The sequence below is a fragment of the Schistosoma haematobium genome, chromosome ZW (assembly GCF_000699445.3).
Source record: "Schistosoma haematobium chromosome ZW, whole genome shotgun sequence".
Lineage (NCBI taxonomy): Eukaryota > Metazoa > Platyhelminthes > Trematoda > Strigeidida > Schistosomatidae > Schistosoma > Schistosoma haematobium.
The window spans coordinates 4414214-4427753 of NC_067195.1; the positions used below are offsets into that span (position 1 = coordinate 4414214).

The following is a 13540-nucleotide window of genomic DNA, read 5'->3' on the forward strand; positions in this document are numbered from 1 at the left end:
TCTCTACTTCTATATTTTTTATCACATCATCTGGGTTTAAATTTTATATTACCGAATAACTACAACTAAAGAGACACCTAATCCCAAGCAGTATGAAGCGCCCGCTTCGTTTCAGTTTGAGATTCTTCAGCAATTCATATCCACGCTAAAATTAGTGACTGGGGCCAGAGTTTTGAGCTTACAATACAAGTGGGTCACATTCTCGATAAATTAAGTTAATATACAGTAATCAATTCTCAACGACTATTACATTGACAGTATAATTAAAATTTATATACATAACTTAATCTATCCTCTGTAATTCGGAATCTACTGAATATTGAATAAGCTTAAACTGCCATCTATTCTGAAGCAACTTCTGATCAAATCTATTATACCATCGTCCATCATTGTCTTCAGTGAGTTACTATCTCACAACAAACCTGGTTGAACTCCACTGGTCACGGCTTCTCACTAGAACTCCAGTAAATACCTTATGAAGCGAGTCACTAGTGAGCAGATGATGATTATTATCATCAGAATTAGGGTTTTGTGTAGATTTTAGTATTTTGATAGTTGATCTCATGAATTGATTAAAACTATGGAAAACCTGGAAGCACTGAACGACAGTGTGCCTCCACGATCTCGCACATGGGATTTGAACCCATAACCTTTGGAGTCACATGCGAACGCTTAATCTCTAGACCACTGGGCCGGCATCCAAGGATGTTAATGTCTAACTTCAACCAATTCATGAAGTGACGACACCGTCCACTATTGTCTTCAGTGAGTTACTATCTCACAACTTATTCCATCTTTGAAGAAGGATAGAAAACTGTCTATTTAATAAAGAAGGATGATACTATGATGCCATCCACTACATCTTATTTTATACTGTAACATTTCAAAGTAACAGACACCCGTAAGTTACAAGCACTGGATTATAAATATTTACGAATCGTTGTTTTAATGTAGCTTAACGACTAAGAATGTAATGTAGGTATCAATCCCGAAATTGTTCTCGATAATTTCAAATAAATTAAACATTGGGTAGGAAGTTAATAACAAATATATTATAGGGATATCTCAATGATTGAGATCATGAAACGATTGATGTTAGACTACCATTGAAAACCTGCAAGCACTGTACGATCCGTTCGTCCTATTGTAGAACAACTCAGCAATGCTCATTCACCATCCCGTTTGCTGGATTCGAGTTATTTTCATCCCAATCTATTCAATCAATAACCTCATAACTTAATCTTCTTAAAGTTGGTATTATTTATGGTGAAGGAGAACGCAATTGGGGATAGCAGAATCATGTTTTGCACGAAATTACAGAGTTACTTGATAAAATAGAAGAACCATACACTAATACTTAATTTGCAAAATGTTCATTAATTGTCTCAGACTTCATTATTCCTGCATTTTCATATCGATTACTACCTATTTCCGTTCTTTCCTTCTTGATCTTCTCAATCTTCAATTGCCAGACATTATAATATTCCTGACTCGTGTTATATACTACTTATATCAATATAAGTAACACACACTACACTACTATTATTTCTTCTTGTTTGCTTTCTTTATATCCATTTCTTTTTTCGGTAGTTCAATTTAATTTAACACCTTGCCTAAATGAACATCTGTTCCATATTATACATTGTATGTAACTAAATGATTGACTTACGGCTATTGGTAAAATAATAATAAAAATCTTTATAGGTTACAAGATAAATCGTTATTCCCATATCATGAAAAGTATCAATAATGTTTTCTTCAAAACGATTACATTCAATTATAAATCCATGTAGATCAGCTAGAAGGATTAATATGAATTATTTTTAGATAATGAGAAAGTTATGCTGATGTTAGATTCTCAAAATTGAGATTATGAGTCAATTGATGATAGACCATCATTGATGACGTAAAAGCACCGAATGGTCATTTCATCATAGTATTCAACTCCTCAGCAGTAGACATCCACGATCCTATATGTGGGATTCGAATACAAAACCTTCGATCTTGCACGTGAACACTTACGCCTGTTACTGCCAACGGAGAATGGGCAGACGACCAGCATTCTCTGACTATTCTGTCCTGGGACTTCCTTTCTATTTCTATTCAATTATTGTTCATTCATCTCATGTCTGTCTTCATTTCTCGGTGTAATGTTTACTTTGATCGCCCTCCACTCCTTTGGTCTTGAAGATTCCAAGTGAGGGCTTGCCTTGTGACACAGTTGGGTGATTTCCTCAATGTATATCCTAGCCACTTCCAGCGATTCTTTCTGATTCTTCCTCTGTTGGAATCTGGTTCGTCCTCTCCAACACTAGGTTGTTGCTGATAGTGTCTGGTCAACGGATCAGAGGTATTTTACATAGACAACTGTTACTAAACACTTGTATCTTCTGAATGATGGCTTTCATATTTCTCCAAGTTTTCACCCCATACAGTAGAACTGCCTTGATATTCATGTTGAAAATTCTGACTTTGGTGTTGGTTGACAGATAGTTGTTTTGAGTTCCAGATGTTCTTGAATCGTAGGTATGCTGCTTTTGCTTTGCCGATCCACGCCATCACGAGAACACTAGATCTCTCTAAATTGAATCGTTTATTAATGCACAACTTATCTATTATACTGTTTAGCTATTCTTATACTTATTGAGCCGTCATTTAATAATCTTTTCTAAAATTTATTGCTTACTAAATAATGATAACTATTTATGAAAGAAATAAAGTCGTTTATAGCACAAGATTGTATTTTAGTTATGTTTTCTTATTTTTTGACATGTGAAGCTCGTGTAATTTCATTATGGTATAGAAAATGTCTCAATGATGTAACATTACATAACATGAAGTGAATTTCACCGTTCGAATCTCGCAGGGAGAGAGGTCATGAATGCGCACTTTTGAGGAGTCCCACAATAAGACGAAACGGCCGTCCAGTGCTTCCAGGTTTTCCATGGTGGTCTAGCTTCAACTGACTCATGATCTTAACCATTGAATTTACGATAATATCCACAAAACCTATCTGATATAAAATTAAAATTACTTACTAGACTAAATTAAAATAAAATTTGTCCTGATAAATCAATTTTTATCACTTAAATAGGCTAACCAATGATTGTTTAACTTGTTCGTATCAAATGTCATCGAAATGTGTAGACAGTATTGAAAGTATTAATTACTTTCACCCCATGTTGAAGTGCATAAGCATTCTCCGTTCAACCCTGTTCTGGACAATCCTTCCCAATTGTTATTCATCCTTTTCATGTCTGCTTCCAATTATTGGTGTAGTACATTCTTTGACCTTCCTCTTTTCCGTTTCCCTTCAGGATTCCGAGTTAGCGCTTATCTCATGATGTAGTTTGATGATTTGCGTAATGTATGTCCTATCCATATCCATCGTCTTTTCCTAATTTCCTCTTCATCTAGAAGCTGGTTTGTTTCCTTCCACAGTAGTTTGTTGCTGATGGTATATTGAGTATCTAGCGTAGACAATTGTTTATAAATACTTGTACCTTTTTTGATGATGGTTGTATTAGTTCTCCTAGTTTCAACTTCATACAGTAGTAGAACAGTTTTGACATTCGTATTGAAGATTCTGATTTTGGTATTAGTTGACAGACAGTTGTTTTGAGTTCCAGATGTTCCTTAATTACTTTTTTTTTCTGTAACTAACATAAAAATATGTCACTCTTTTGTATTATATACATTGACCATATATTCAAATAAAAGAACTAATTCAAATTTATCATCTTGAACATTAAATGATGTATGTTTCTTTAACTTCAAAACTGATTAAGTTGTTTATGTCAATCATATGCTAGTTTATGCAGTACTTACAATATACATATATATATAGATTAGTTTGACAATAAAGTACACTTTTAAAATAATCACAAATTGTAGACACCTTGTTTTTTCTAGCTACTTGTATTGTGAAAGACTATGAACAGGTGATTTAAATCAAAACTAATAATGTACATATTTCAAAAGGGGTTTTGTGAAGATTTCAATAATTTCAATAGTTGAAATCATGAGTCATTTAAAGCTAGACCACCATGGAAAACCTGAAGCCATTGGACAGCCATTTCGTTCTAGTATGGGACTCCCTAGCAGTGCACGTCTACTATAGGTCCTCGATTCGAATCTCCCGGGGGGCGGGATCGTGGATGCGCACTGATGAGGAGTCCCATACTAGGACGAATCGGCCGTCCAGTGCTTCCAAATTTTCCATGGTGGTCTAGCTTTAAATGACTCATGGTTTCAACTATTGAGAGTATATATTTCACTTGTAAATAAAAAAAATATTTCCCTTATATTAGTCTAACCTATAAATTTGAAACAGTTTCTATATATTTCATTTCGACTGTCATATATATAAAGTACAACTTGGAGACAAGTATATGAATATGTACCCGGTGAATGAGTTATATTATAAATTACCTCTAGGAAAAAGATAGATTCTTTGGTTAATTTCAGTTTTTAATAATTCTACAGTTAAAATGAGATATTACAGAAAAGGATGAATAATAACTGGAAAAGATTGTCCAGGACAGAGTTGAATGGAGAATGTTGATAGCTGGCCTATGGTCCTCCATGAGGGATAACAGGTATAATTTCTTTATTCTGTACTAGTATACTTAACGAGAACATAAGAGGGGACGGCGAGACTATAATTAGTGGACGACCCTTGAACGAATCTTAAGTGACCTTGAGAACTATTAGCCAATCAGCAAACAGTCAGTATAGAGTAAAAATATTTTATACAAAACCAAAGAAATAAGGTGGATACACGTTTTTTATGACACGATGCACATAACCAAGCCTATCTAGGATTCTTTATGCTCTCCGATCATCCGTATATATTGTAATACCCAGCAGCAGCCAGTGTTACTGGTGCTTTTATTATCCAGTTCTCACTAATTACCACAATTCGTCTTAGTTAGGAACTATATATAGGGTTTTCATCACGAACTGACATCAGCTATAGTGCCAGCACTCTATTTAGGCAAATGGATGAAAGGCTTTCGCGTTAAAATCCGAGATCTTTTATCTTATACCTGATTGGTTCGTCCACGAATTATAGACTCTTAATTGTCACTTTTGCATAAAATCCCCTGTGAACCAATCGTACGTTAGCATTAAGTACTGAAGTTGGTGCTGTGACCTTGAAACCCCTTAAACGCTTTTGATTGGCTAGCCCATAAATTATAGTCTCGCTACTTAATTTGCAAAATGTTAATCAATTGTCCCAGACTTGACTGTACCTTTTGTAAATATCAGTCAGTCGTCTCAGACTTCATTAATCTTTCGTTTCTACATCAATTATTCCTGTGTTCTCGTTCTCATTTCTTTGATCTTCTTAACCTTCTGATGCCAGGTATTTCACTTTCAACTGATGATACATACTACTTACATTTGTCGACATCAGTAGCATACACCACACTAGTAAACAGTACAAACCCTTAACAGAACCACTAATGTATTATATAAATAAATTATAGATGTAATTAGTAAACAACTTATTACTCCGATATATGAACAGATATTGAGAAGTGAGATTACTGTAATGACACTATTTTTTGTTCCTGAATTCTAATCTCCTGAATCCTCCTTGTCTCTTTTTTTCTCTTTCCAAATTTATTTCACTGGATTATACTCTTTAAATAACATTTTTAAACCCTAATCTTCCCGATTACTGCCTATACTCTTACCGCCCTTACCACTACGGGATATGAATCGAGAACTGCATCTCTGTGCTAGTATGGTACGGCAACTCGAACTGATGTACGTACGTACGTACGTACGTACGAAGTTCTCCGTTTTTTGCTGACTGCCTGATTATTTTTTGTATAATATTAAAAAGTAGATCATAATTACGATATAAAAATTCTACTATAAGCATTAATTAAATGAAAGTTTAGATCAGTATAGTTTTGATTAAAGAATATGCTTTGCCAATATAGTTATTATTATGTGTATTATTAGACTATAAAGATTTAAGGAGATTATAGTATTTTCATAGTTGGATTGACAAGTCGATCTAAACTAGACCATCATTTAAAACCTCGTGAATTAAACTTTGAAAATATTACCATCTTCATAAATCACCATACTGATAATCACTAGTGACTAGCTTCAATATGAATTTTTTTCAGAGTTCTGGTGAGAAGCCATCACCAGTGGAGTCCAATTCGTGTCAGTTGGGAGACAGATATCTACCTCACACAATGGATCAAAGGTTACGCAAGATCATAGATTGATTGAAGTTAGACATTAACACCGTTGAATAGCGTCTCAGTAGTCTAGGGTTTAAGTGTTCAAGCACATGATCGAAGGTTTTGGGCTCGAGTATTGTGTGCGAAATAGTGAATGTGTACTGCTGAGAAGTCCTATACTAGGTCGAAACAGCCGTCCAGTGCTTCCAGGTCTTGCAATAATGAACTAGCTTAAAATGACTCGTGAATTCGACTGTGAAAGTATTAATACAGCCTATTTGTAAAGCAAGAATGAACTAAATGACTTGTATCCTATTACTTGCTAAGTGGTTGTATGGCTAAAGTCAAACTGTAAAAAGTACTATCTTGAAAAATCAAAAAGTTTCATAAATCTATCATAATAATAAAAATAACTGTCTGAAATTTATACTATATAAAAACAAATTAGAACTCAATGGTATAAATATATTATACTTGCAAATGAATATAAACATTATAAGCTCGACTCCATCTAGATTTATAAATGAGCACTATTGAAAGCTAGACCAACATTGAAAACCTGGAAGCATTGGACAGCAGTTTCGTCTTAGTATAGGATGACTCAGCAGTGCAAATCCAAGACGCTGCATAAGAGATTGGAACACAGGACCTTCAGTCTCACGCGCGAACGCTTAAACTCTGAGTGGGTATCCAACAGCATTATTATCTAATTTCAACCAATTCACGAAATCGCACAACCATCTTCTATTGCGTGAGATAGATAACTGTCTCTTCCTGACATAGATTGGCTCCACTGGTCACAAATTCTCAATAGAACAACAATCAATTCACGATCTCAATCAAAAACTTAACAATCTTTACAATCCCATACTGATATGAAGTTTTTGTTTACAAACTAACTACCAACCTCTTTATTATAAATTCTATTTATCCATGATAGTTTATTTATTTATTTATTTAAACACATAAACATTGGTGCGAAAAGACACTAAATAGATATGTGCCACATAAATTATTCGACTTATGTGAGGTCTGGGATACTGCCCGGGTGCTCAAACCGAAGCAGGTGGTTTTCTTATGGAAACACTCTCACAGCCTTTGATCTAAGGTCTAATCTACAAAACAGTGAAGCAACGTCAGGAGATGCAGTCCCATGGTAGCCGGCGATCGATAATTGGTTCACACACCAATTGTTTCCTCAAGATTCTGGAGCCCATGTGCACCATTAGTTCGGGATCTGGGCTTTTCAACTCCCCTAACTAGGATCTTCCTAGTCCATTAACCCGGCCAAAGGGCCTGACATTCGCTTTTCATCCTCTCAGTTTCGTAAACAACAGTAATGTCGCCCGAAGGTAGTGAGTAGGACTTCCCTGGCAGTGGGTTGTATGCACGTGGCCATGTGAGAGCATTTCCCCACTGTCGACCGTACCAGGACTTTTTTGAGGGCCACGATGTAAACAAAACTGTGTACACATAGAAGGAAGTGTAAGTAATAATAATGGAACATTTTATTTACCAATTTATTCAATTGGTTCATGATCTCAACCATCGAAATTACTACAATATTCACAAAACTCCTTCTGATATGAATCAACATATGCTCACTAATGACTGACTTCAAGAGGTGTATCCTGGAGTTCTAGTGACTAGTGGAGTTCAACCGGGTCAGTTGTGAGATAGTAACTGACTGAAGACAATGGTGAATGTGTCGCTAAATTTCGTGAATTAGTTGAAGTTAGATATTAACACCATTGGATGCCAGCCGGATTAGTGGTCTAGTGGTTAAGTGCTCGTGCGCCAGACTGATAGGTCCTGGGTGCGAATCTCGTGAGGCGGGATCGTGAATGCTCGCTCTTGAGAAGTCCTACAATAGGACGAAACGGCCTTCCAGTGCTTCCAAGTTTTCCATGGTCGTCTAACTTCAACGGACTCATGATCTCAACTAATAAAATAATATGATTTTTAGTAAATACTTATTTATGTATATTAATTTCTGAAGTTTATCTAATCAATAGAACAATAAGTATAGTATAATATAAAAGATAAGATAACATTCTTTCCTTTTCTTTTCTCCTTTTTATCATATCAGCTTGATGTTAACATTTTTATTGAGATTCTCGGCAAAATTTGTTACATCATCATATTGCCATTAGATTGCCACATGTCAAAATGAACATATATACTATGGTATTGAAGATAGTTATTCTTACATGAATTAAGGAGGTACAAAATAGGTACATGCATATATGTATTCTATAGTGACAGGTATATACAATGTGTATGAATTAACTAAACTTGCATTAGTAAACGGTTATACATAATTCGTAATAATAATAATAATAATAATAATGTTAACCAACATAGGAACAAGATAAATCGAGCTGAATGCATTAATTCATGGATTAATTATAGGAAAAGGTTTTTTTTCAAAAATGGATAGTGGCTAACAGTGGAATCCAGTTTGATGCGCGTTTTCATCCTATTTTAGACTGGTCAGTGGGATGTACCTGTAACTCAGTGTTGATGTTCACTCTAAGACTGGAACTCAGTACCGTTCGCTTCAAACACCATCATGTTATCCACTTAGCTACTAAGTCATGATGGCCACTAGCTTGTGAAATACCAAGTGTTTTCAAAAATATTTAGAAAGGAGAGACTTATTACGACTTTTAACAAGATAGTTAGTACACAATATAAAGTTCTGTATAGTTGTTGATTCTTATTAGTTAAAATTTCCTCATCTGATTAATTCATGAAGTTATCAGTGGTAGAACTTAGGAATTACAAGACTAATGGAGATCATTTCACGTTTGTATTGTTGACTTGTACTGAGTTTGAAGTTGAACTACATGCTTTTAATGAGATAATCTTATCAAATGGATGAATTAAAACTTTTATACTCGTCGTCAAATGACTTATATAAAGTCATAAAATGTCAGAAATACAATTTTCTACTCATCAGTATAGGGTTGTGGAGATTATTAAGTTTTTGACTTAGATCATGAATCGATTAATGTTAGACTACCATTGAAAACTTGGAAGCACTAAACGGCCGTTTCGTCCTATTGTGGGACTCCTCAGCAATGCTCATCCACGATCCCGGTCATGGGATTCAAACCCAAAATATTCAGTCTAACTCACGAACACTTAACCTCTAGATCATTGAACCGGCTGGCATTCAGTGGTGTTCATGTCTAACTTCAATCAATCCATAAATATGCACAACCATCTTTCGTTGTACTGAGGTAGATTCATTAGCATATCATAAAAATAGATTTATTATTAAGATCATTCAATGTTGAATCATATAAAATACCTAATTAAATTAGATAGCAAAGCATAAACACCGAAAGATCCAAACTATTATCAATTTATAAGCAATGATGGATAATGGCTAGCAGTGGAATCCAGTTTGACGCGCGTTTCGTCCTATTTGTGACTCGTCAGCTGGATGTACCTTCAGTTCAGAGTTGATGTTCACTCTGGGACTCGAACCCAGTACCATTCGCTTCAAACGCCATCGCGTTATTCACTCAGCTACTGAGTCCTGATAGCCACTTGCTTATGCAATGGGGTGAATTTAAATTCACTTGGTATTGTTTGGCAATATTGAGGCATACGCATAGTATGCACATATGCCAATAACAGACTGATCAATGGCAGTCTTAAACCTCAATGGGGAGATACAAACCAAACAATACCAAGTGAATTTATTATCCATTTAAATGATGTAATAAAAGACGATGTAATCTGTTTTCAACTAATGAAATACTAATAAATACCTAATATTAATACAACATAAAATAGATTAACTTGGTCTATAGTTAAGAATATTATGTGTGGGTTTTTTTTGCAAGAAAGAAAAAGTACTACTGAATTCCGAATGTTCCTTGATTAGTGTTAAGTTTAGTCAAGTTGACAGTTGCATATTTCATTTGTTAGACATAAACGATGTTCGTCTGGGTTTTTTTCTTGAAGCTATTTAGAGAATTGTGGGAGAAACTAACTTTTTCCAGAAAATTGAACAAACTGATGAAACTATGTTAATCCATTAGGTGCATCATTCAATTGAAATGAAACAAGATACTAGTTTGATTGATTTTTACATTGATTGTTTGAATCTTCCTATTGATGTTTAAGTCTGAAATTGATCAGTCTCATATTGGTATATGTGCATCCTGTCAAGATTGTATGAACTTCACCGTATTGCATAAGCTAGTGGCTATGTGGACTTAGTAGTTAAGCGGATAAATTGATGGTGTTTAATGCGATTGGGACGAATATCGATTCTGAGATGTAAGTACATCTAGTTGACAAGTCTCAAATAGGATGAAATGCGCATCAAACTGGATTCCACTACTGGTCATCATCTATCTCTGCTTAGAAAGTTGATTTGTTCAGATAGTAATCTTTTGAACAATAAAATTTCTAAAATTCAAAATTCTTATCAGAATATAGATTGAATTAGAGTATGTTCCGTGAACGATTATGTTGAGGCATTCTGATTCACTATTTCTTATCGAATCAGCGCTAGTAGATACTTTAAGAAGACTCTAGAATCTTCTCATGTAAAATCTTATTGTGCTTTCTACTTCAATCTATCCTTCTTATGTGAAATATAATTTCGTTCCTGTTCAACTATATTTTGATTTGAGAACTTGTCGAGTGAAATAGTGTCCAAGATTACTTAGTAACAAGAGTAGTTTAATTGTAATAAGAGAGAATTATAACACAAATTGAATGAAGTAATTTAGTATTTATCAGTTTAGGGGTTGTAGAGATTGTTGATTAAAATCATGAGTCAACTGAAGCTAGACCACCATGGAAAACCCAGAAGCACTGAACGGCCGTTTCGTCCTAGTATGGGACTCCTCAGCAGTGCGCATCCATGATCCCGCACCCCGCGAGATTCGAACCCAGGATCTATCAGTCTCGCGCCAGGAGCTTAACCAACTAGATGGTCGCGCAATTTCGTGGATTGGTTGAGGGTAGACATTAACACCATTGGATACCAGCCGGCTCAGTGGCCTAGAGGTTAAGCGTTCGCTCGCGCAACTGACAGGTCCTGGGTTAAAATCCCATGGGGCAGGGTCATGGATACGCACTACTGAGGAATCCCATACTAGGAAGAAACGGCCTTCCAGTGCTTCCAGGTTTTCCATGTTGATCTAGCTTTAATTGACTCATGATTTTAATCAAAAAAATTTAGTATTTGAAATTAATCAGTTTAATAAACTCATTTTCACTTTGATAGTTCATCTAATAATGAAGACAATAATGAATTAATGTAATTTACTAGTCTATTTAAATGTTTCTTAAAACATAGATATCAATTAAAACACCAATTACCATTTCATCATCATCTTCCAATGCATTAGAATTATGTTTAAAGCAATTCCACTTATTTCCTTTTACGTTTTCATTTATTCAATCTATAATAAATCATCTTTAATTACTCTTGTCTATAAAAAAGCTTTTTAAAGTTGATGAATTCAATGAAACATTTGTGAGTTTGATTAAAAGACTATCAGATTATTATGTAATATTGCATTCATGATCCAGTCCTCGAGCTTCGAATCTAGGATCTAACGGTCTCGCACGCGAACGTTTAACCTCTAGACTACTGACCTGTTCGGCATCCAACGATGTTAATGTCTAACTTCAAACAATCCACGAAACTGAACACTACTGAAGAGTCCCATGCTAGGACTAAATGGCTATCCACTACATCCAGGTTTTTCATAGTGGTCTAGGTTTAATTGACTGATGGATTCAACTATTGAAAAATTACAATCTAACATATTTGACCACAAGAATTACAGAATGTTTTAGTAAAATCTGAGAACCATACAGTAAATAATTCATTTGCAAAATCTTAATCATTCGTTTCAGACTTCATTGTTCCTTCGTTTCTACACTAATCATTCTTTGTTCTCATTCTCTTTACTTTGATCTTCTTAACCTTCTGCCACCAAGTGTTTAACTTTTGATTAATGATACATACTACTTATATCTGTCGACATCAGTAGCACACGTCACAATAACGGTTCTAGAAAAAAACCCTTAATTTACTTCATATCTATCTATCTATCTTTGTTTGTTTGTTCATACTAAAGGAGTAGTGTAATTTAATCAAAATATCTTTTACTCATCTAACTTCCTTTAGTTTTAATAGAGCAAATTAACTAATACGTTAATACTCCCTAATGCATTAAAGTCTTTCTATAAAAAAAAACAACGTTAATTTTAAACCTAGAAAATCAGTACAGATCGGATAATACTGATATACACTGACACTACCATACAATATCAAGTTTAATGAAACTTAGATATTGTGACAGTTGCTTAAAAATATACTATGAACTTTGATTGAATATCATCAATATTAATATGGTGTGTGCTACTGATATCGACAGATATAAGTAGTATGTATTATCAATCGTTAGTGAAATACTTAGTGGCAAAAAGTTAAGAAGATCGAAGAAAAGAGAACGAGAACAAAGGAACGATTGGTATGGAAATGAAGGAACATTCAAGTACGAGACAATTGATTGACATTTTGTATATGTAGCATTTACTGCATGGTTCTCAAATTTTGCTAAAACATTCTGTTATTTCGCATTCAAATACATTCAATTGTCCCTACTTATATTCTCGTTCACTAAAATACTATCGAACAGTTCCAACTCACAACTGCATATAGAATCAAATGCATAATACTAAGAAATCTCTTACTACATAATTTGATCCTCATATATTTTCACTTACAGATAATCACCTTAATTCCAATGTGGTTGATTGTTTCGGGCTAAAACCATCCAGACGAATAACTTTCATGACAAAACTATACAAATACCTATATTTATTGTTATTTGATTACTCATATAATTATTATCAGAATGAGTTTTGTGGAGAGTTTTAGAAATTTCACAGGTTGAAATCATGAGTCGATTGAAGTTAGACCACCATGGAAAACCTGGATGCCGGCTCAGTGGTCTAGTGGTTAAGTGCTCGCGCGCGAAGCCAGTAGGTCCTGGGTTCGAACCCCGCGTGGTGCGGGATCGTGGACGCGCACTGCTGAGGAGTCCCATACTAGGACGAAACGGCCATCCAGTGCTTCCAGGTTTTCCATGGTAGTCTAGCTTCAATCGACTCATGATTTCAACCTGTGAAATTTCATATAATTATATAAAATAACTTCTATATTCAAAATAATGCTAACTATCCCATTGAAGATCAAATTAGTACCAATTATGTAATAGCATTATTTATTATTAAAATAAATGATACATTTGTATTATCCTGATGAGAATGAGTACTGATGAAGAGTCTCA

General features: G+C 34.6%; 1 protein-coding gene across 2 annotated transcripts in view; it reads left to right on the forward strand.

Annotated features, from left to right (window-relative positions):
- MS3_00002623 (uncharacterized protein) overlaps positions 1-13540 on the forward strand; it is a gene marked incomplete at its 5' end in the record, with an annotated part of 131420 nt that overhangs the window by 104788 nt on the left and 13092 nt on the right. The window lies entirely within an intron of this gene.